At 42.0% G+C, this 20,170-nt stretch overlaps 1 protein-coding gene and 1 long non-coding RNA gene across 6 annotated transcripts in view; both read right to left on the bottom strand.

Annotated features, from left to right (window-relative positions):
- The window catches only part of GNAS (GNAS complex locus), a 246,184-nt gene that overhangs the window by 195,197 nt on the left and 30,817 nt on the right, over positions 1-20,170 (bottom strand). The window lies entirely within an intron of this gene.
- Positions 1-20,170, bottom strand: part of LOC101939669 (uncharacterized) — an 81,467-nt gene that overhangs the window by 30,947 nt on the left and 30,350 nt on the right. The window contains exon 1 of one of the 3 annotated variants that reach the window (XR_010592318.1): positions 7,510-9,777. The exons of the other annotated variants lie outside the window; for them this stretch is intronic. This is a non-coding gene — a long non-coding RNA (uncharacterized LOC101939669). Of the gene's footprint in view, positions 1-7,509; positions 9,778-20,170 lie in introns of those variants that run through there. 3 annotated transcript variants of the gene reach the window in all.

The raw sequence follows: 20,170 nt of genomic DNA, 5'->3' as shown, positions 1-20,170 counted from the left end.
CTGGTTGTATCTGTTGGCCCCAGCCTGAATGGAATTCTTTACTTTTTCAGCTTATTTTGTTTTTAATTAGCTCTTCGGGTTGGGAAGACTGAATGGGCCTTGATGCCATGCTGCCTTCCTGAGTCTGCAGACAGACAGAATGAAACTATGGGCCTCCTCTTAATACTTTAGAGAGTCTTGTATAACTGATCCCCAGAGATCAGCTTTTTGGGAAGGAGGGAACCTCACAATCCCAGATTACAGTCAACAGATTCCCAGTAGCTGGAATGATCTATGAACACAATCAGCGCAGGTATTTTAAATAACACTGACAATGAGCTTCAGAGTTAGCATTTCAAAGCTCCTAGGGACAATTTCAGAGAGTGCTGAGTGTCGCCTGCTAGGTGCTGGGCATTATCAACTCCAACTTACTGACAGAAGTTGAGGGCGTTCAGCACCTAGGGAAGATGTTCAACAACATGCAAAAATTAGGCCTTTAGAGCTGTAGGACCAAACTGAGACATAGTGCAAGAGGATGCAAATCAGTGGGAGCTGTGCCCACGTATGCCAGGGCTGAATTTGACCCGTTGTTTCAGTCTGCAGGGCACACTCAGTCTTCACAACCAGAAGGGTTAGAAGATACTTTTTTGGGTAAATGAAAGGCTTATATTCTCCAGAAACTGATGGGACCACCAAAGAAATGCTGTTGTGGTATTTATGTCAGTATGAGCTCAATCCAGCCTCTTGACTGATCCATTTACTGCGGATGAAATAAAAAACCATTTGCTCCAATTAATGGTTGCATTAAATGAAAAATGGGCCATGTATCCTGGAGGTTCCATTACGAGCTGACTTGAAAAGAACGAACAAGGTTCCTGCCTAGAAAGTGCAGATGATGTTACATGGGGTAGTCACCATGTGCACATTCAAACCCTGCTGCAAGTAAGGCGCTCTACTCAAACTGCGGAAAACAGGTCCAAATGAATAGGACTAAAATCATATGGTAACAAAAATAACCTGTACAGACATTTACAAAAAGAACACGAGTACTTGTGGTACCTTAGAGACTAACAAATTTATTAGGGCATAAGCTTTCGTGGACTACAGCCCACTTCTTCGGATGCATATAGAATGGAACATATATTGAGGAGATATATATACACACATACAGAGAGCATGAACAGGTGGGAGTTGTTTTACCAACTCTGAGAGGAGTTGCTCTCTGTATGTGTGTATATATATCTCCTCAATATATGTTCCATTCTATATGCATCCGAAAAAGTGGGCTGTAGTCCACGAAAGCTTATGCCCTAATAAATTTGTTAGTCTCTAAGGTGCCACAAGTACTCCTGTTCTTTTTGCGGATACAGACTAACACGGCTGCTACTCTGAAACCAGACATTTACAGTGACTCAGAAAAGGCAAAAGGTCTTACAGTTCAATGGGAACTCTGATACAATCTCTGGGTCATCTGATAAACTGAATATGCCATATTATTGTTAGCTGCAAAAGGTTTTGAAATATGACCATGTAATAGGCGATACCTCTCTAGCGCCCCTTTGGGGAGAGGGTGGGCACTGCTCCTGTCTCAGTGTCCAGACAAAGCCCTCTAGCTATCCAGTGGTTCTCAACCTGCGGCCCAATCAGCACAGAGCTGCGGCCCATGTGACATCCTCAGGGCCACACAAATAGTACTGGATGCGGCCCACAATAGTAAACAGGTTGAGAACCACTGAGCTATGCTGTTCAAGGTGTCAGCTCCCTTGCGGGAGGTGAGGGGGCATATTAAAGCAGTCCAAACCAAGTGGGCATGTTTCCACAGCCCACTAAAGCGAAGTCCTAGGCTTCTGGGAAGCCGACAAGCGGGAGGGGAAAACCAACCAAAAGTACTGGCCTCTCTCCTTTCTGGGTGGCCAAGGCTTTCAAGCGGTTTCCCCAGTTGGCAACCCCTGCTTCCAGGGCCCAGAGAGCTCCGAGTTGCTGTTTTACTCTTTCCGAGTGCCCCCATGAATTGAGCAGGGAACCTCCCTTTGAAGGACCCGCCCTGTCTCCAGGCTTCCTTGCCCCTCAAGAGTGAGCTCAGGATCGCATCAACCGAGCCCAACTTCCCCCATTTCCAGCAAAAAGAAGCCCACCTTGCTGTGCTTCTTTCCTGCGTGACGCTGTACTCTAAACCAAGGGGGGTTGGTGAGACAAGTACCATCGCATAATGCCGGGGTTTGTTTCCTTCCTCATATTTAGCTGCTGGAGTGGGGCGTGACCCATAATGAGAGAGAGGGAAAAATATTACCCAGGAAATAGTAACTAAGAGCTTCTATGTCCCACTTGACCACTAGTGCTTGCTTTTTGATCCAGGGAAAAGAACTTGGGCCTGGGGAACAGTCCTGCTCTTTCAGAATACCCCCCCTCATTGAGCAGGGATCCTCCTCCCTTTTAAAGGCCTAGCTCCAGGCTTGACGAGCCTTACAGGTGCACAGGATTGACACTGACTGTGCTCAGAAGAGCTCTTTAACCCTTTCTTGACAGGGGTGAGAACTACCCCACCACTGACAAAGAGAACTAATTGCTCAGACACAGTGAATGCAGCAGATGATACAAACAAACCTGTATCTCACTCCACCCAACTCAGTTACTCGCTGTGGGTCCGAGGCCAACTAATTAAAAAATAGAAGCCAAATAAAGAAATCCCAACTTGTATAATTTAGAGCCTGCAGTTCATAGATTCACAGCCATAACAGGTCAAAAGGACGGGGGCAGTTTGGGGAATACGTCTGTGTCAATTTATGAATTCCTTTTTGTTTTGTGAAATATAATTTTAGGATTGTAACCTCCAGTAAGGATTAGAACGTCCACTTTGTAGCAGAGACAGACCATGTCTAGGAAGATGAAATAAGGCTACCAAAGGGCCACTGAAATTGAATAGTGTTATCTTGGTGGTACAATGGGGTTGCTACTGGCAGAGCCATTGACTTTTAATGACTCTCTGCCCAACCTGGCATAGGGGTTGAATATAGAAAATCCCCAACAGAAGGAGAGTCCGAGAAAAGGTGTCCTAAACTGCTTGTAAATGGAGACATGCTCTCGGAGCAAGGGGAGCCACCCCATTGCAAGAAACAGAAAGATACAGGTGGAAGAGGAGGAGGCACGAAGGGCTTGGCTTTCCCACAATGAGGCACCCAAGGACACTCAGGAGTGGGAAGGACACTGAGAAGGGATTGTGTTCAGATATTTAGAATCTTACATAAAACTATAATGCTCTTGCGCTAAGAGCGAAGTGAGTGTTTAAAAAGTTCCTGTGAAATTTCTTGTGTGAGCTAAGCATTGCTGCTCCCCTTGACATATGGGATTGCAGATTCTGTTTTTTGTCCCTGCCAGGAACTGCTCTGAACAGCGAAGCCATGACCAGTGTGTTCACACAAGTGAAGTTAATGGAAAGTCACAGCTCTGGATCTTGGTTAGCCTCGCCTGGGTGTGAGCATCCCCCCTGCAATGTCCTACCTGCATTACAGAGTCCTCACTGTTTCTGCACTTGTGTGCGTGCATCTGGGACAAGCACAGTGCGTGCATCTGGGACAATATCCCACAGTTCTTTGTGCTGAGATGCTCTAGGATTCTTTCCCAGTCAATTGTATCAATTGTGAGAGAACTTGTCTGACCTTCAGGCGGAATTGCGGGAAGGTCATTGGAGGACTGTCAGCAGTCAGGTGATTTAGCCTGCATCCTCATTGCAAAGTGGGAGCGTTACAGCCTAAGTTAAAGCAGAACCAACCCCCCTGCCCCCATCCAACCAGGTAAGCTACCTCGGGCTTGAAAGCACCTCCAAACCCAGATCAGAGATATTTCTTTGTGGATTGCAGGGGTATTCAGGCTAAAACCCAGATAAGAGCCCAGGTTAACTGTGCTGTGAAGATGTACCCTTAATAGCCGTCAGTCGAGGCTAGTATTGCTCTAGGCTCATCTTTGCAAAAGCGCTCAAGCTAACTGAACTGCTCTCACAGATAGTGTGAGATTCCTCCATATACTTTATGAAGACCAGTTTGTTCCCACTGGGATTTAGTAGAGATCTCTCCGTTCCCAAAACCACAGCTTTAGCACTTCAGCTACCGATCTTGTAAAACACAGTAGCTCAGCTAGCATCTTGCAGGCCTCCAACCACTGAACAGATGAGACATTAATTTATTGCTACACTTCAAACACAAGAAGTGTTTGACTCCGAGTGCACAAACACAAAGGTCTGTTCTTGCTCAGAACTAGTTCTTGCCCAGAGCCTTGTAGACTCAGATTCCAAGACCTGGCCAGAAGGGATCATTGTGATTATCTAATCTGATCTCCCATTCAACACAGATCACAGAACTTTCTCAAAATAATTCCCAGAGCAGATCTTTTAGAAAAACCATCTTGAATTAAACATTGCCAGTGATGGAGAATGGACCACAGACCCCGGTAAATTGTTCCAGGGGTAGATTATTCTCACTATTTAAAATGTATACTTTATTTCCAGGCTGAATTTGTTTCTTTATTAAAAAATTCCTGAATCAGCCACTTCATTATCTTGCCTGGGATTAATATCAGACTGACAGGCCTATAATTACCTGGGTCATCCCATTTACCCTTTTTAAATATTGGTACAAGAGTAGCTATTCCCCAGTCTTCTGTAACTTCCCCAGTGTCCCAGACTTATTGAAAATTGACATTAATGGTCTAGTGAGCTCCTTAGCCAGCTCTTTTAAAATGCTTGTATGCAAGTTATCTGGACCTGCGGATATAAAAATGTCTAACTTTAGTAGCTGCTGTTTAACATCCTCCTGAGATACTAGTGGAATGAAAAGAGTGTTATCTGATATGATGTCACAGGGAGTGCTCCCTCGCCCTGGATTTCTCTTAGCAAGCAGTCCTCACACACTCTCATGCAGGTTCATCACAGTATACTTTATTTACATAGTCGTATACAGTTTTATGTCCCATCACCATAAGGCTTCTCCCAAGCTTCAAAATACCCTCTAAGAACAAGGTGAGGGGAGGGGGAAGAGAGGTCTCACCTCTTTGAAATTCTGAGCTTCGTTGCCCTTCCTTCCAGCTTTCCCTCTCCCTGCCTATCTCCCTTTTAACTGTCACAGCTGACGAGCTGAATCCCCTATATTAATTGGTTAATCACCCAGTCCTTGATCAATTATTTCCTTGATTTAGCTCCTGCCGGGAAGCTTACTGGCTGTAAGAGTGGCGAGTCAGCCTTAGGCCACTTCTACTGTCACATATGACTGCATCATCTGTTTTTTCCCCAATACAGAACAGAAATGTTTTTAAACATGGCTGCCTTGATAATTCTACTATTGATAATTCTAAAATTTCCATCTACTAATGGACCAGTAGTGAGGATTATTTTTGTTCCCCATATACTTAAAATACTCCTTTTTATTGTCCTTATCGCTGCTGGCCATGGAGTCTCCTTATGCATCCCTTATCAATGTTCTGCAACTTCCCTTATCAAGTTTGTCGAGCTATTCTTCCTGTACATACTTTTCAAGCTGGTATATACTACACTTCACTGGGCTATTCATTTAAATATAAGGTATGAACCATGAATTGGGCACCAGTTGCAGAATCAATGAGCATTTACCCAGTGTCATAACCTGACACTGTGCTGCTGCTTCTGAATTAATTCAGAACTTTTCATTGTCCTGCAACACACTGGAGAGAGCAGTGCAAATTGGAACAACCCTGCAAATTTTGGATTAAGGGGAAGCAAACTTGCTACAGGGTAAGGAACTTTAGAAATGCTGGTTATATGAGTAGCTTAGAATAGATTGGTTGGATGGGCCAGACAAAAGTGTGAGGAATATGGGATCTGAACAGGATACTCTCAGAATTTAAGGCAGTGGCCAGATCCCTTGAGATTTGCAAGGTCTTAAATGAAATAGCATTACTTTAAGTACTCATGGGAGGTGTGACAGATATTGCAATTGTATGCAATATATTTGGGGTCCATACTGTATTAAATATATGAATACTTATCAGTGATTGTGTTTCTACTTCAGGGATAAAGTTACCACATGTCCTACAGAAATTAAGAACAATGGAAGACGATTAAGGTGAATCACTGAAATTAAACTCTGGAGGGGTATTACCCCCTGGAGAGATTTGCATGTACTGGTTCAAGCTGAGTTTTTTAGAGACTTCGAGACAAAGAAAGGGCTTTTGGTATAAAAAGATGAGTTTGTATTGACCCAGGGCCTTCCTTCTGATCCAACAAACAAACAGGACTTTCTGTCAAATGGGGGCTCCAAACCTGGTGGAAGGACTTTGGCCCCATAGACCAATGGGTGACTCCTGGTATATTTAGTGTTTGTTTAAATCTGTTTATTGGTTTTTATTATGTTTTCTTTGGAATACTTTTACCTTAAAAATAAAGGCACTTGCTTAGAAATTGCCATATGGTAACTTGTAGCTGTGGGCAATACACTGTTCAGAACTTGCAGAGAGAAAGCAAAGCACACGGTGCTGGTCTTTAATCAAACTGTCTTGCTGTGGATATCACAGTGTAAGCAAAGGGAGCTGTACAGTCTTAAAAACCCAATCAGAAGGGACTAGGGCAAAGATCCCTGCCCAGAGATAGGGGATGGCTGGAGACATGAGACCTCCTGGGAGACTGGGAACCCCAGTGGTGACGGTGGTGGGGGAAGATACAGGTGATGAAAGCTGGGTGATAGGGGATGGATCATTCAATAAATATCCCTCTTCTGTTCACTCCCTTTGAAGTATCTGGAACTGGCCACTGTTGGAAGACAGAATACTGGGCTAGACTGAGCATTCATCTGACCCACTATGGTCATTCTTATAGTCTTATGAAACAGTGATAGTAGGTTGTTGACTATATCAATCATGCTAAGCAAATAATTCAAAATCTTAGACTTCTTCTCCTGGATCAAATAGACTCTGGCTATTTTGGTATGGACAGTCTCTTACTTAGGACAAATTCCATCAGTGTGGGAGAAAAAAATCAGCTATTAAAAACACACAAAAATCCCCCACGTATAAAATTATCACAGATCCTGACAATTAAGTTGCAGACAACCAGAAGCATCTGTCTGGGTCAAAAACGAACGATTCTAGACATTCTACGAGCAAGCAACTGAACTGCTCACAGATTTTCAGTGCCTGCTTAAGCTGGAAAATATATCAATACTATTAGTCTAGTCTTCTCAGGTCACAGGATAGAAAACTTCCTGATGATTTGTAGCTGCAGTATTAAATAGGGCTTCTTTGCATCGGGTACCAACTGTTCTACCTACTGCAATGACCCAGATGCATGTTCCTCAAATAGAAAGTTCTAATACTTTCCATCCATTGTCAATCAATCAATCAAGCCATTTGTGCTACCTCAGCACAGTATGTTTATGCTGATTGCTGGTTTCCCATAGACTTTTGAATAGTCTCTTTAAGAGGCAGCTTTCCTTAGTCTTCAACAGGAAATCTAAATCACTGGACATATGCATGCCAGATTACTTAATGCATCCCACTCTGAGTACTTACAATGGATTCACTCCAAAATTTTCCAGGGTCACACGATATTCTGTGATGCAATTTCCCAGTCAAGGAAGGTTTTGGAGCTAAATCTTTTGCAACCCTCTATCTGGAGGCAAAGTTGAAGAAAGGGCATGGTGAAAAAATCCAGGATGCTGGGAATAAAATAAACCAAAAATGCAGTAAGATCTACCCAGATAATGTACCTATAGCATAACTTTTATTTAAATAGAAAGGGCTGTAAGACATGTTCTCTATTTTTTTAACAGCATCACTGTATTGTGCTGCTTCCTGCCCTCTGATGGACACTCCTTGCTATTACAATTTTTAGACACACTAGGTCAGCAGTGTAAGATGTATCCTGAATTATTAGACTTCTAATTAAAAATGCAATGTGGCCAAGTTACAGTTGCTGTAGGAACCATAATGTTGAGTTATCGGACTCTTGTACATATAAAATCTTGGAGTTTTGTATTCATGTAATTATTGAATCGTTCGTACAGTATGTGGTATGCTCTGGATTGCTGGTATCTCCTGTGTTCTTTCCTAGCCAAAGCAACACATGACAATATGTGTTACTCTCTCTATATTCAGACATCATAGTCAACAGATGGACTACAAACAGGCATCATCTGGGATACAGTGCATCATTCTGACCACAGAAGCCAGGCAGCCCCTTACCAGTTAAGCTACAAGCAAATCTCTGTTAGTTTAGTAACAATAGTTCTGTAATATTGAGGTTTATTCCTTCTTTGTTGTTCAGGAGGGAGAGGGAATTCTTATTATCTCTGAGCAGGTCTGACATTCAATCCAATAGAAAAACAATGGAGACACACATGCTAGCCAGCAGATTGTGTCACCCTGTCACGGGGCGCACCACTCACTGCTTGAAGTGCCTCCTGCTGGTCGCTCTGGGGATTAGCTCTTTCAGGTGACACCCTCTTCCGTGGTTCCCACGCCATCATTCCAACTCTGTTGTCCGCCAGCAGCCCCTCTCGCAGCCTCAGGAACCACAGCATCCTCTTTGTGGGTTGTCCCTCTGGCTGTGCCACTATCTGTGTTTTCCCCCTTCCGGGGGTGGGGAAGTATCTCCAGTTCTATAGTCCAGCCACTTCCCCAGTGGTGAGGGGTACGGGCAGACCCACCCACTACTCTGGGTCCTGGCCCAGGGACCCTGTGGATAGCAGCCTCCTGATGCTTCTCCTTAACTTCTCCACCAGTGCTACTTCAATTCCCTGGGCCACTTCCCTATGACCCTAGCACCTTCTTCACCCTCTTCTCAGGGCCTCCAACCAGCATGTTCCAATAACCAGCCAGGAACTCCCTCTTGCTCCCCCAGCTTTTGTCAGCAACTTCTCTGTCCAAGGTGCTATCTTTCTGCAGCCTGCTAGGAACACCGTCCTTTCTCCTCAGGATCCCTGCAGCAACTGACTGTCTCTGGCCCTACAATTCCATTTATGTAAGCCCGCTGGACCCTGATTGGCTGCTCTGTTTGGCTGCTTTTCACCCCTTCCTTTCCAATGTGAGGGTGAACATCCCATCACATGAATTTACCAGAGGGCAATCATTTCAAGGCATGGCTAACCAGGACCCTAAGACCCCTCCTGTTTGAGGAGGGTATTTTTTCCAAACACACACACACTCTTACTTAAGAGTGTGTCCATTGCAGGATGACAGTCCATGCGTGCTCAACTGATAGGAAGTAACTGAGGAATAGAAAGCCTATTCCCTGAAAGCAAGGACCACTAAGCAATTCATTCCAATCACAGACTAGATATTGGCTAAACTCTGATCCCGTACAGGAAGGAAGTTATCCTGTAGATGGAGTTGAGCGTCAGGAAAAGGGGAGGATTTGAAATGCAAACTGCACACAAACTTAATGGGGCAGGAGATGGGGAAAGTGTAAAAAAAGCACGTTAAACAAAGGAAAAAGAAAAAAGGACAAAACAATTTCACACACCCCCAACCAGCCAAACCGAAACAAAATGACCCTTCCCCTAAATGAGGAATGGAAAATCAGAAAAAGCTGACAACATTCTGCTCCATGAGATTGCTCCATTAGACTTAGTGCTGTAGAGCTAAAGGTAAACAGCATGTCGCCCAACTCCAATTTAGATGCCAAAATGTATAACGGATATGGTAATTATCATCAAAATCTCCCACTGCTGCATGCTAATTCCCACCCTCAAATGCACGTTTGGCTTTTATTAACTTCAGTAGGCAAAGTTTGGTTTTATGTAATTATCTGGTCAACAAAAAGAACAGGAGTACTTGTGGCACCTTAGAGACTAACAAATTTATTAGAGCATAAGCTTTCGTGGACTACAGCCCACTTCTTCGGATGCATACAGAGTGGATTTATTCCACTCTATATGCATCCGAAGAAGTGGGCTGTAGTCCACGAAAGCTTATGCTCTAATAAATTTGTTAGTCTCTAAGGTGCCACAAATACTCCTGTTCTTTTTATGGATACAGACTAACATGGCTGCTACTCTGAAACCTATCTGGTCAACAGTTACCATGTAAACAGAGAGAACTTACAGGATATTTGTGCCCTGTGAAATAAGGGTTAGTCAGATTTGCATAAGCACCTGGGTTAATTAGGGCTGCCTGGAGATCTGTTTTTGTTCTGAGGCTTGGCGTTTATTATTATTCATAGTTATTAACGCAGAAAGAGATGACAAATGTAGTCGTGGGTTAGCAGAAGTGGGTTTGCAAGGAGGGATTTGAAAGATGAGGGAAGGAGCCTGGGTTACAAGGATAGGGAGCTCATGCCAGCCACAGGGGCAGAGTGAAGCAGGGACAAAGATGGGAGTGGGAGAAGGAACAGATGTGTGTGTGTGTGTGTGTGTGTGTGTGTGTGTGTGTGTGTGTGTGTGTGTGTGTGTGTGTGTGTGTGTGTGTGTGTGTGTCAGTCACGTTCCGGGGTGCAATCCAGACCAGGGAAGAATTGTGTCACCTCTTACCCCGTATCCCCGAGTGCCTTACAATGCCTGGCTACTGTAGCTCTCTTAGGGTGACCAGATGTCCTGATTTTATAGGGACAATCCCGATTTTTGGGTCTTTGTCTTATATAGGCTCCTATTACCCCCCACCCTCATCCCGATTTTTCACACTTGCTGTCTGGTCACCCTAAGCTCTCTGCCAGGGATGTCCAGAGTCAGCAACAACCATGCACTTTATGCCCATGTATTGGGCAGCCCTTGTCCAACACTTTGGATCCAGGAGCCTGCCTGCAATACCACAGACTTCTATTGGTCTCCACCAGCCTAACAGGTTAACAATTAGGTAAGGTGACTTCATACTCTTCCCAGCCCTGCATTTCCCCAAAAATGTGTGTCCTGAAATGTCCAGCCCTGTCCTGGAACAATCAGAGGAACATGAAGGTTCATTGCTCCTGTAAAGAGTCAATGTTCAATAGTTTGTTATTTTAACAGGAGTTACCAAAAAGTTCAGTTCAAACACCGCACTGGATTGGTTTAGATTGGGGCTGCCAAGCGATTAAAAAAAACTTAATCGCAATTAATCGCACTGTTAAACAATAATAGAATACCATTTAAGTATTTTTGGGATTTTTTCTACATTTTCAAATATATTGATTTCAATTACAACACATAATACAAAATGCTCACTTTATATTTTTGATTACAAATATTTGCACTGAAAAAAAAGTATATTTCAATTCACTTAATACAAGTACTGTAGTGCAATCTCTTTATAATGAAAGTTGAACTTACAAATGTAGAATTATGTACAAAAAATAACTGCATTCAAAAATAAAACAAATGTAAAACATTGGAGCCTACAAGTCCACTCAGTCCTACTTCAGCCAATTGCTCAGACAAGTAAGTTTGGTTACAATTTGCAGGAGATAAATGCTGCACATTTCTTGTTCACAATGTCATCTGAAAGCGAGAATAGGTGTTCTCATGGCACTGTTGTAGCCGGCGTCACAAGATATTTACATGCCAAATGTGTTAAAGATTCATATGTCCCTTCATGCTTCAACCACCATTCCAGAAGACATGCGGCCATGCTGATGATGGGTTCTGCTCAATAACAATCCAAAGCAGAGCGGAATGACGCATGTTCATTTTCATCATCGGAATGAGATGCCACCAGCACAAGGTTGATTTTCTTTTTTGGTGGTTTGGGTTCTGTAATTTCCGCATCAGCATGTTGCTCTTTTAAGACTTCTGAAAGGATGCTCCACACCTCTTCCCTCTCAGATTTTGGATGGCACTTCAGATTCTTAAACCTCGGGTCTTGTGCTATATCCATCCCTAGAAATCTCACATTGGTACCTCCTTTGCATTTTGTCAAATCTGCTGTGAAAGTGTTCTTAAAATGAGCATGTTCTGGGTCATCATCCGAGACTGCTATAACATGAAATACATGGCAGACTGCGGGTAAAACAGAACACGAGACATACAATTCTCCCCCAAGGAGTTCAGTCACAAATTTAATTAACGCATGTCCTCTGGAATGGTGGCTGAAGTATGAAGGCGCATACGAATGTTTAGCATATCTGGCATGTAAATAGCTTGCAACACTGGCTACAAAAGTGCCATGCGAACGCCTGTTCTCACTTTCAGGTGACACTGTAAATAAGAAGCAGGCAGCAGTATCTCCCGTAAATGTAAACAAACTTGTTTGTCTTAGCGACTGGCTGAACAAGAAGTAGGACTGAGTGGACTTGTAGGCTCTGAAGTTTTACATTGTTTTGTTTTTTAGTGCAGTTATGTAACAAAAAAAAAATCTACATTTGTAAGTTATCGTGAAAGTGTAAAGAGATTGCACTACAGTACTTCCATGAGGTGAATTGAAAAATACTATTTCTTTTATCATTTTTACTGTGCAAATATTTGTAATAAAAATAATATAAAGTGAGCACTGTACACTTTGTATTCTGAGTTGTAACAGAAATCAATACATTTGAAAATGTCAAAAAACATCCAAAATATTTAATAAATTTCAATTGGTATCCTACTGTTTAACAATGCAATTAAGCACAGTTAATTTGAGTTAATCACGTAAGTTAGCTGCGATTAATCGACAGTCCTAGTTTAAATTCAAAATAAAACAAGTTTATTTAATTACAAAGAGAGATTTTAAGTGAGTACAAGTATGAGGATTAAAGTCAGAAATGGTTACAAGAGAAATAAAGATAAAACACTTTCTAGTAACTAAAAAACTTAACAAGCTAGACTGAGCCACCTGAGCGTAGGTGCTAGAACCCTGTAAAAATGCAGATTACTTACTGCTGACTCATGGTGGCAGAAGGATTTTGTTAGCTCTAAACAGAAAATGAACAAGGGTGGAATATTAATCTGGGCAGAGGGGACTAGGACAGTGGAGTTCCTGCATAGAAACCTTAAGAACAGTCAAGTTTAGAGGAAGAAAGCTTAGGTAAGGAGTTACCAATAAAGCCAAACCCCAAGGAAAGAGAAAATTTGGACTATATTTATTGCGCATGTACTCTTTGTGGATCCAGGTGGGAAATCCACCTGATTAGAGTGGCATTATTAGCAGGGCTGGGTCTGGCTTTTTTGCCGCCCCAAACAATAAATAAATCGGGGCGGCCAGAACGGCAAAGCAAAAACAAAAACCTGCGGCAACCCCCCCTCCCAAAAAAAAAAAAAAAGCGGCTGTGCCGCCCCGTAGAATCTGCCGCCCCAACCACGAACTTGCTCGGCTGGTGCCTGCAGACGGCCCTGATTATTAGTAATCCAGGTTTCAGAATTTTATAGGCCACTGGTAAACACACAAATCTCATCCTCTTGGTTTGCCTCTCCAAGGAACTTTTTGACATCAAGTGATTTAATGTTTTTATTTCCAGTTCTGAAAAAGGCATTTCCTGTCTTAAACTCAAACCAGAAACATACTAGTAGATTTAAATAAGATAAAAAGCACAGCTATTGAGGGATGGGGGAAAAGAGAGTGATGGGAAGCAATTAGGGAAGGACAAATCGTCATTTCCCCCCACGGGAAGCCACTCGCCGGACACCTGGGTATCTGAGCTTCAAGATTCTGGAGAAGGGATCACTCACTGCATTATTTAAGTCTAATCTTTCAAAACAGAAAGTCTGAAAGAAAACCTGACAAGAAACTACAGCCCCTCTGTAAGCAACAGAGGCAGAAACAGTCTCATGACCCAAAAAACTAGCAAAACAGACTCCCTAAAGAAATGGCCTTATTTTCTTCTGGTTGCCTCACTCTGCAACATACCCTCAGGTATCTATGATCTGTTTGGGTTTATTATGACTGTATACTGTATATATGAATACCATTGGGGGTAGTTCATATGAAAACAGATCCTCTTTGCTGACACAAGCACCCACAACACCAGCTGAGGACAACAGGAATTGGGGGCACTTTGCAACTTGCAGGATGGGGTCTACAGTGGGGCAAACTGAGCTCTGACTTCGGTGGAATCAAATGGGATGCAAGTCAGTGCTGATCAACACAGAAGGCTATTTTTTCGAGGTGGCAGGTGTCTGGATCTTCATCAGCTTATTCCACATCTCTGTTCCATTCCATTACACATGCTGGAGGATAACCTCAGCAGGCGCAGGGATTTTCATCTCAAACTCTCCCAAATCTGCTTTTTAGGGCTTTGTGGCTTCTCCTGCGCTGCCGCATCTTTGCTCCTTACATTCCTTGGATCAATCGCTCCCCAACAGATAAAGGCATTGCTGCCTCTCGCCCCACGTGTTTCATTAGCAAAAGAGTGAAGTTGGATATAAGTTAAGTTGAACAAGTGGAACTTTATTAAACCCCGTGTGCTGTTCTGTCATGTGGCCGAGTTGCTTCCAGCTTAACTCCCTGTGTTCCCTGTTCCACTGGTGTCTTGTCAATAACAATCCCTCAGAGAACATGGGCCTTCTGACTCCTGTTCCACTGATCAGGATACATCTTCCCTATTTTACAAACAAACCTTAAAAAACAAATAATTGATGGCTAAACCCCCATCCGAGGTCCCTCTGGCCAGAGGCTACTAGCACATAAGTCTCTTTCTCGTAAAGCTGGGTGGATGTGTCATCTTCATACTTGAATGGCGTCGAAATTACTGGAGGCAGATCATTCATAAATAACTTGAAGAATGCTGGGGCAAGAACAAGTGCTTTCTTCCAGGTCCCCAGTGTGCTCAGTTTATTTCCTGGCATTGCTTGGAATGGTCTGTTTTGAAGCCGCATTTCCACAGCCAGAACATCCCATTGCATTAACATCTTTGACTTCTTGACCAGCAGGCTAGTATGCCAGGCGGTCTCATATACAGTACTACTGTATTGCTAAGAAACACAGCCTCTATCTTTTCCTTCTTCTGAACACCATTTCCTATGTAGGTGGTAAGAGCTCCTCTTAGGGCTGAAACCTGCCTGGTCATCATTCAGGTCTACTGTGGGCATGATTCTTTGCAGAGTTAATTGCTCCCAAAATTTGTAAGCACAACTCAGAAATGATTGGACAGAAGGTAGCTGGAAGAGGATAGTCTTTTCTTGGGTTTCGTATAGCTATCACCATAGCTTACCACCATATCTTAGGCATCTTGATCTCTTGGCTGCAATGGGATATGAAAATTGACAACCATTTTATCCGTACCAAAGTGTAGTAGCACTTCTGGTGAAATCTTGTAAAACGCTTTTCCTGCTTTCTTGCGGCTCAGTGTTCTCTCCACTCCTTCAGTGGAGAAATGCTGGAAGATACCCTCCTCACTTCAAGGTGGGACAGTTTGTATCGGTGCCATTCCCTCTTTACTGATTCCCCAAACGGCTCATCCCTGTTGGCTTTTGCCAGGTTAGGTAGGTGTGTGGCAATGCTGTTCGGGGACACTTTACACTGAAGTATGGGTAGTGGTGTCTGTGCTGCTCCAAGCTTTCTTATGAGTGACCACGCTTTCCTGATAGACCTTGTCATGCCTGTATTTGGTGTAACTTCTTCCCAGTGTTCCCTGGATGTCATCAATGAGGTGGTTTGCTATCTCTGAGTCACCAGACCTTTCCCACTGCTTCAGAAGTTCTGCACATTCCTAATGTAAACAGGGTATGTAAAAATATCTGCCATGCTACTTCTTGACTAAGCAGGGTGGTGGACAAAATTTCCCTAAACCATCATGTCAGTGTCAATTTCAGCTAGTCAGGATCTGCAGGTTTTGGGGGTGGAGGGAGGAAGGATGGATGTGTTTAGGATTCCCTTGCTTGATTAGTATGTAATCAATATGTAAGCATATCAGTATGTAAGCATATAGTAGAAACATGTCACTGCATTGGCACTGTTGCCTTATTCCTGGCTTCCCAGTTTCCAGCAATCTTTAAATTTACCTTGCAAAACTAGAAAAGACAGCACATCACTTGATTTTTAGTGGCCAAAGAAAGAACTAAACCGCCTAAGTATGATGTAAAATGATCTTTTTTAAAGTATATGTTTATTGTGTACAAAAGAAGAGGATTTAGTTACAAATGACGAAGTTTAACTGTCCAGATTCCCCCCCTCCCAACACTTTACTAAAACTAAGGTTTGGCAGCTGTGTTAGGGTTCCGTTGTGAGTCTTCTAAGCATTTCCTTGGAAAGACTTTACACTTGGTACCAGGCAAAAAGTCAAAATCAACATTTAAAAAAAAACACGCCCTGTATAATTTCCTGGATTCTGCAGCGTTAAGGTATACTTATGGGGAGAGGGAGGGAGAACTGCTTTTTGTGCTGTTTGACTTTGTGTATAAAGCTAGTCTTCAGACAAGGAAGTTTATATTTCAAATAATATTTTTAACTACATGTGGTCAAGCACATAACTTATCAGGCTACCCTGCCTTTTCCCCCCAGAGTAAACCTTGAATGCTGAATCTTAAAATATATCTGTTTGCAATATTTATTTTTTGCTTAGATTTAAAGTAGAAGCAACAGACTCCCAGACCTTTACAAAATAGGATTATTAGAAGAAAGCCCACCAAGCATGTGTGTTGAAAATAAAATTCTACTAAACTCATTAAAGTAAAATTGATTTAAAAATACATTTCTTTATTTGGGCCCGAACTTGCAAATACTTACTCACATTAAGAATATTCATTCATAGGAGTAATCCCATTGAAATCAATGAGACTGCTCATGCAAGTATAGTTACTCTCGTGTGTGTTTGCAGAATCTGAGCCTTTCGGTCTGATCTATTCCTTTCTGTTCCCCATGCAAGATGAAAACTCTCTGAATTGGATGTCATATATCCTTTTCAGATATCTCTTACATACCTGTTTGACATGTAGGTCATGTTTTTCTCTTAATGGTAGCAGGGATAAGAGTAGGGTAAAATTAACTAAGTGAAAGGAAAAAGGAGATACCTTTGACCTATAATGAAGTACTGTTCCAAGGAGAATCTGGAATAGCAAGGAATTAACCTGGGTTAGGTAGAAGGAGCTTTCCACTGCTGGGATCTTTAAGCCCAGGACTCTGTTCATTTTGCTTCTGTGGGCATCCACCCTAGCTGACACTGCTGCCTGGTGTATATAGGTATGGGACCTCTAGAACAGTCTGACCTTCACATGCACAACCTAACCTGTGACAAGAGAGAATAAAAGGGGCTCCTGTAACACCACAAGTATTCTAATTTTTTCTTTTTGGACTTCTGCTCTTTTGAGAGAGTTTCAGATGAGTGCCCGAGAAGCTTTTATGTCCTTCCAGAAATCTGTCAGTCAATAGTCTATGGAACAATTCAGCTGAAGGCAAACAAGACTCTTAAAGAGAGGGAGATAGTTACTTGAAAACTGAGGTGATCTGCCTATATTTGCCAACGGGAGAAATTATACACAAACATGGTGGATAAAAAGTTAGCCGTACTGTAAGTAAAACAAGAACACAATAAATCGATTCCCCAGAACATAAACTAAATTAGCTACCACTTTTGTATCTTCCCCTTAACATAGGCATGATTTCTAGTGCTTGCTTGGTTTTTCACCTCCTAACCCAGGGGTAGGCAACCTATGGCACGGGTGCCGAAGGCGGCACGCGAGCTGATTTTCAGTGGCACTCACACTGCCTGGGTCCTGGCCATTGGTCCAGGAGGCTCTGCATTTTAATTTAAATTTTAAATGAAGCTTCTTAAACATTTTTAAAAACCTTATTTAAATTTACATACTACAATAGTTTCATTATATATTATAAACTTATAGAAAGAGACCTTCTAAAAACGTTAAAATGTATTACGGGCACGCGAAACTTTAAATTGGAATTAATAAATGAAGACTCGGCACACCACTTCTGAAAGGTTGCCAACCCCTGTAACCTGTTACAGTCTTTGGACCAAGACAATCAAAATGTACTTCAGACATGTTACTGAGCTGGCTGGAGAGGAATAAAGATTTTTTTTTTCTTAAAAGTCACAATTCTGAATTCAACTGTCCTGTCTTCCATGAATTTGCTTCCACAATTTCCCACCATTCTGAGGCTAGAAACCACAACACAAACTTCTTTGCAAAGAGAGGAGGTAAAAAACTGAACCTTAAATTTTAAAAACTAGAAGAAAAAGAACAAACCTTTGGTTTATGTTCCCTCAGCCCCGTTTCAACCATTATTTCCTGTTCTAAGCTCAACACCTATGTTCTCCTTGGCTTAGATTTTATCACTAATTTAAATTTGTTCTTAAGCTTTGTCCGTATGTCGATCTAGATTACGTTTTACATAACAGGAACTCCTAGACTGTAACAGTAGCAACATTGTAACAGTAGCATCACCAGCATAGACTCTGTTAAATCCTTATGAAACCTCCTTCAATTGCTTTCATAAATTTAGTTCCTCTGTACAGAGTTCCTAGTTATGTAAAACATACGTGGCATGTGACATTTTGATCAAAGGCCTCCACTAGTGCACAGCGGGAATTTCTCTAAAGTTATGATAATTGGATGAGAGTGTAGACAAACCCTCTTCCTAAAAATTCCACCAAATATCATTTGAAAGCTGGTACATCCATCCTCCTTTTGAGGTCAACCATGAACCTGCAGAAGAACTTTTGACGTTTCACCAAGTATTACTTCTCTCTCTCTCTCTCTCTCTCTCTCTCTCAACAAGGCTTAAATACCCTACTAAACACTAACTGCACCTAAGAAATTCTTACTTTATTTTATTTTTCCACTGACTAAATGGCCTCCTTGTCAGACTCTGTCTGAATTCCTGGATGGTATCTTCAGCAATTTGGACACAATAGTCTGTCCAACGCATAGGCATCTTTTCAGATATAAAAATCAACAGCATGAAGAATGTAATTTTTCCCTGTTGAGATGCTTGGAATTATTATTGGGCCTTTTGCTGGAAGAGGAGAAATTCAGCCTTACTTTTTCCTTACAGAATTAAGATACTTGGATTGCCTGCTCTCTGATGTGATGGGCTAGACGGCTCTATTGAATTGCTAAGGGAAGCTTGCAGAAGGTGTGGTAACATGGCATGCTCAGCTAGGCCACATACACAGGCATACACTCACGCCCTGGCTCTTGCACACAGAATCCTCAGGCTGCCCTAAAAGAAAGGTCAACAGATTTTGATTACTGAAAATCCAACTCATGAGAAGTTCCCAGCAGTTTCTCAGAAGAAACACAAACGAAAGCTCTGTTGTGGACAGCAACGTGCCTAGAGCAGCACACTCAGATGAAGGCAAAAAACCTGAGATCAGAGCAGTGTTGCGGCAGCACAGCAGAGGGAGTCTGAATTTAAGAGGAACACTGTTTAAGCCTGAATTGTTGCCAGTGTGGTGGAATGAGGAGATCTATCCCAGGATGTAGTGGATGCCCATATGAGAGAACTTTTTTTTGTCCATAATTCTGTTCACAGGTGTCAGGATTGGTACATAAGAATACCATTTTTATAAAATCTGAAGTACAGGACATTTTTACCAAAAAGCACAATTTTTTTCTCCCAACAAACATGATGAGTTATATTTTTGTCTATTCTTTGTAAGGTATATCAGGAGAACAAAACTATTCTCCAAAGTTAGGATTCTCTCAAAGATATATCTGGGATTGTTGGTTTTAAGGAGAGGAAGTACTTATAACTCTCCAATTTTAAAAACAAATCTAATTGCATAAACCAAAATTAAGTCCTAAGGCATTAACACATTAATTAATAAAAACCAAACTTTTTATGGAAATACCTGCCCTATCCTCAATGGAAAGTGACTTTTTTCATTTCACTAAAATACAAATTTAGGCAATTTCCCATAATTCTTAATATTCTTTGCACAAACTAAAAATGAGTTTTTATATGAACAAGCAGTCCCTCTTCTAGGGCAATGTGAGAAAATTAAACACCAGGAAACCAAAAGAGGTTGCCATACTACACAGCAATTAATTTATCAAAACATTTTCAAGACAAATGGTATTTTTAGAAGACAGAAAACTGGTGGAAAATCTTAAATTTTCTCTGGAGTGAAAGACAAAATAAGATTCACTTTGTTTTAAAAAGAGATCTCTACAGGAAAAAGATTCTCAAATTTCTTGCTTGTGTGATATGCAGACCTGCCAAGTGTCAAACATTCTTAGGTAAAATGTCAAACACTTCAAAATGACTGACAGACACTCTTCCCTCTCCCATGAAGTACCGTTTAGTTTAAGGGAAGGTTTACGGGGCTGGAATCCAGGAGCCCATGGATTCTGGTCCCACTTTTTTGTATTGATTGCTGTTCATACTTCAAAGC

This window comes from Chrysemys picta, chromosome 13, assembly GCF_011386835.1.
Source record: "Chrysemys picta bellii isolate R12L10 chromosome 13, ASM1138683v2, whole genome shotgun sequence".
NCBI classification, from domain to species: domain Eukaryota; kingdom Metazoa; phylum Chordata; order Testudines; family Emydidae; genus Chrysemys; species Chrysemys picta.
The sequence above is the reverse complement of the archived record's forward strand: the minus strand, read 5'-3'. Positions and strand labels throughout refer to the sequence as shown.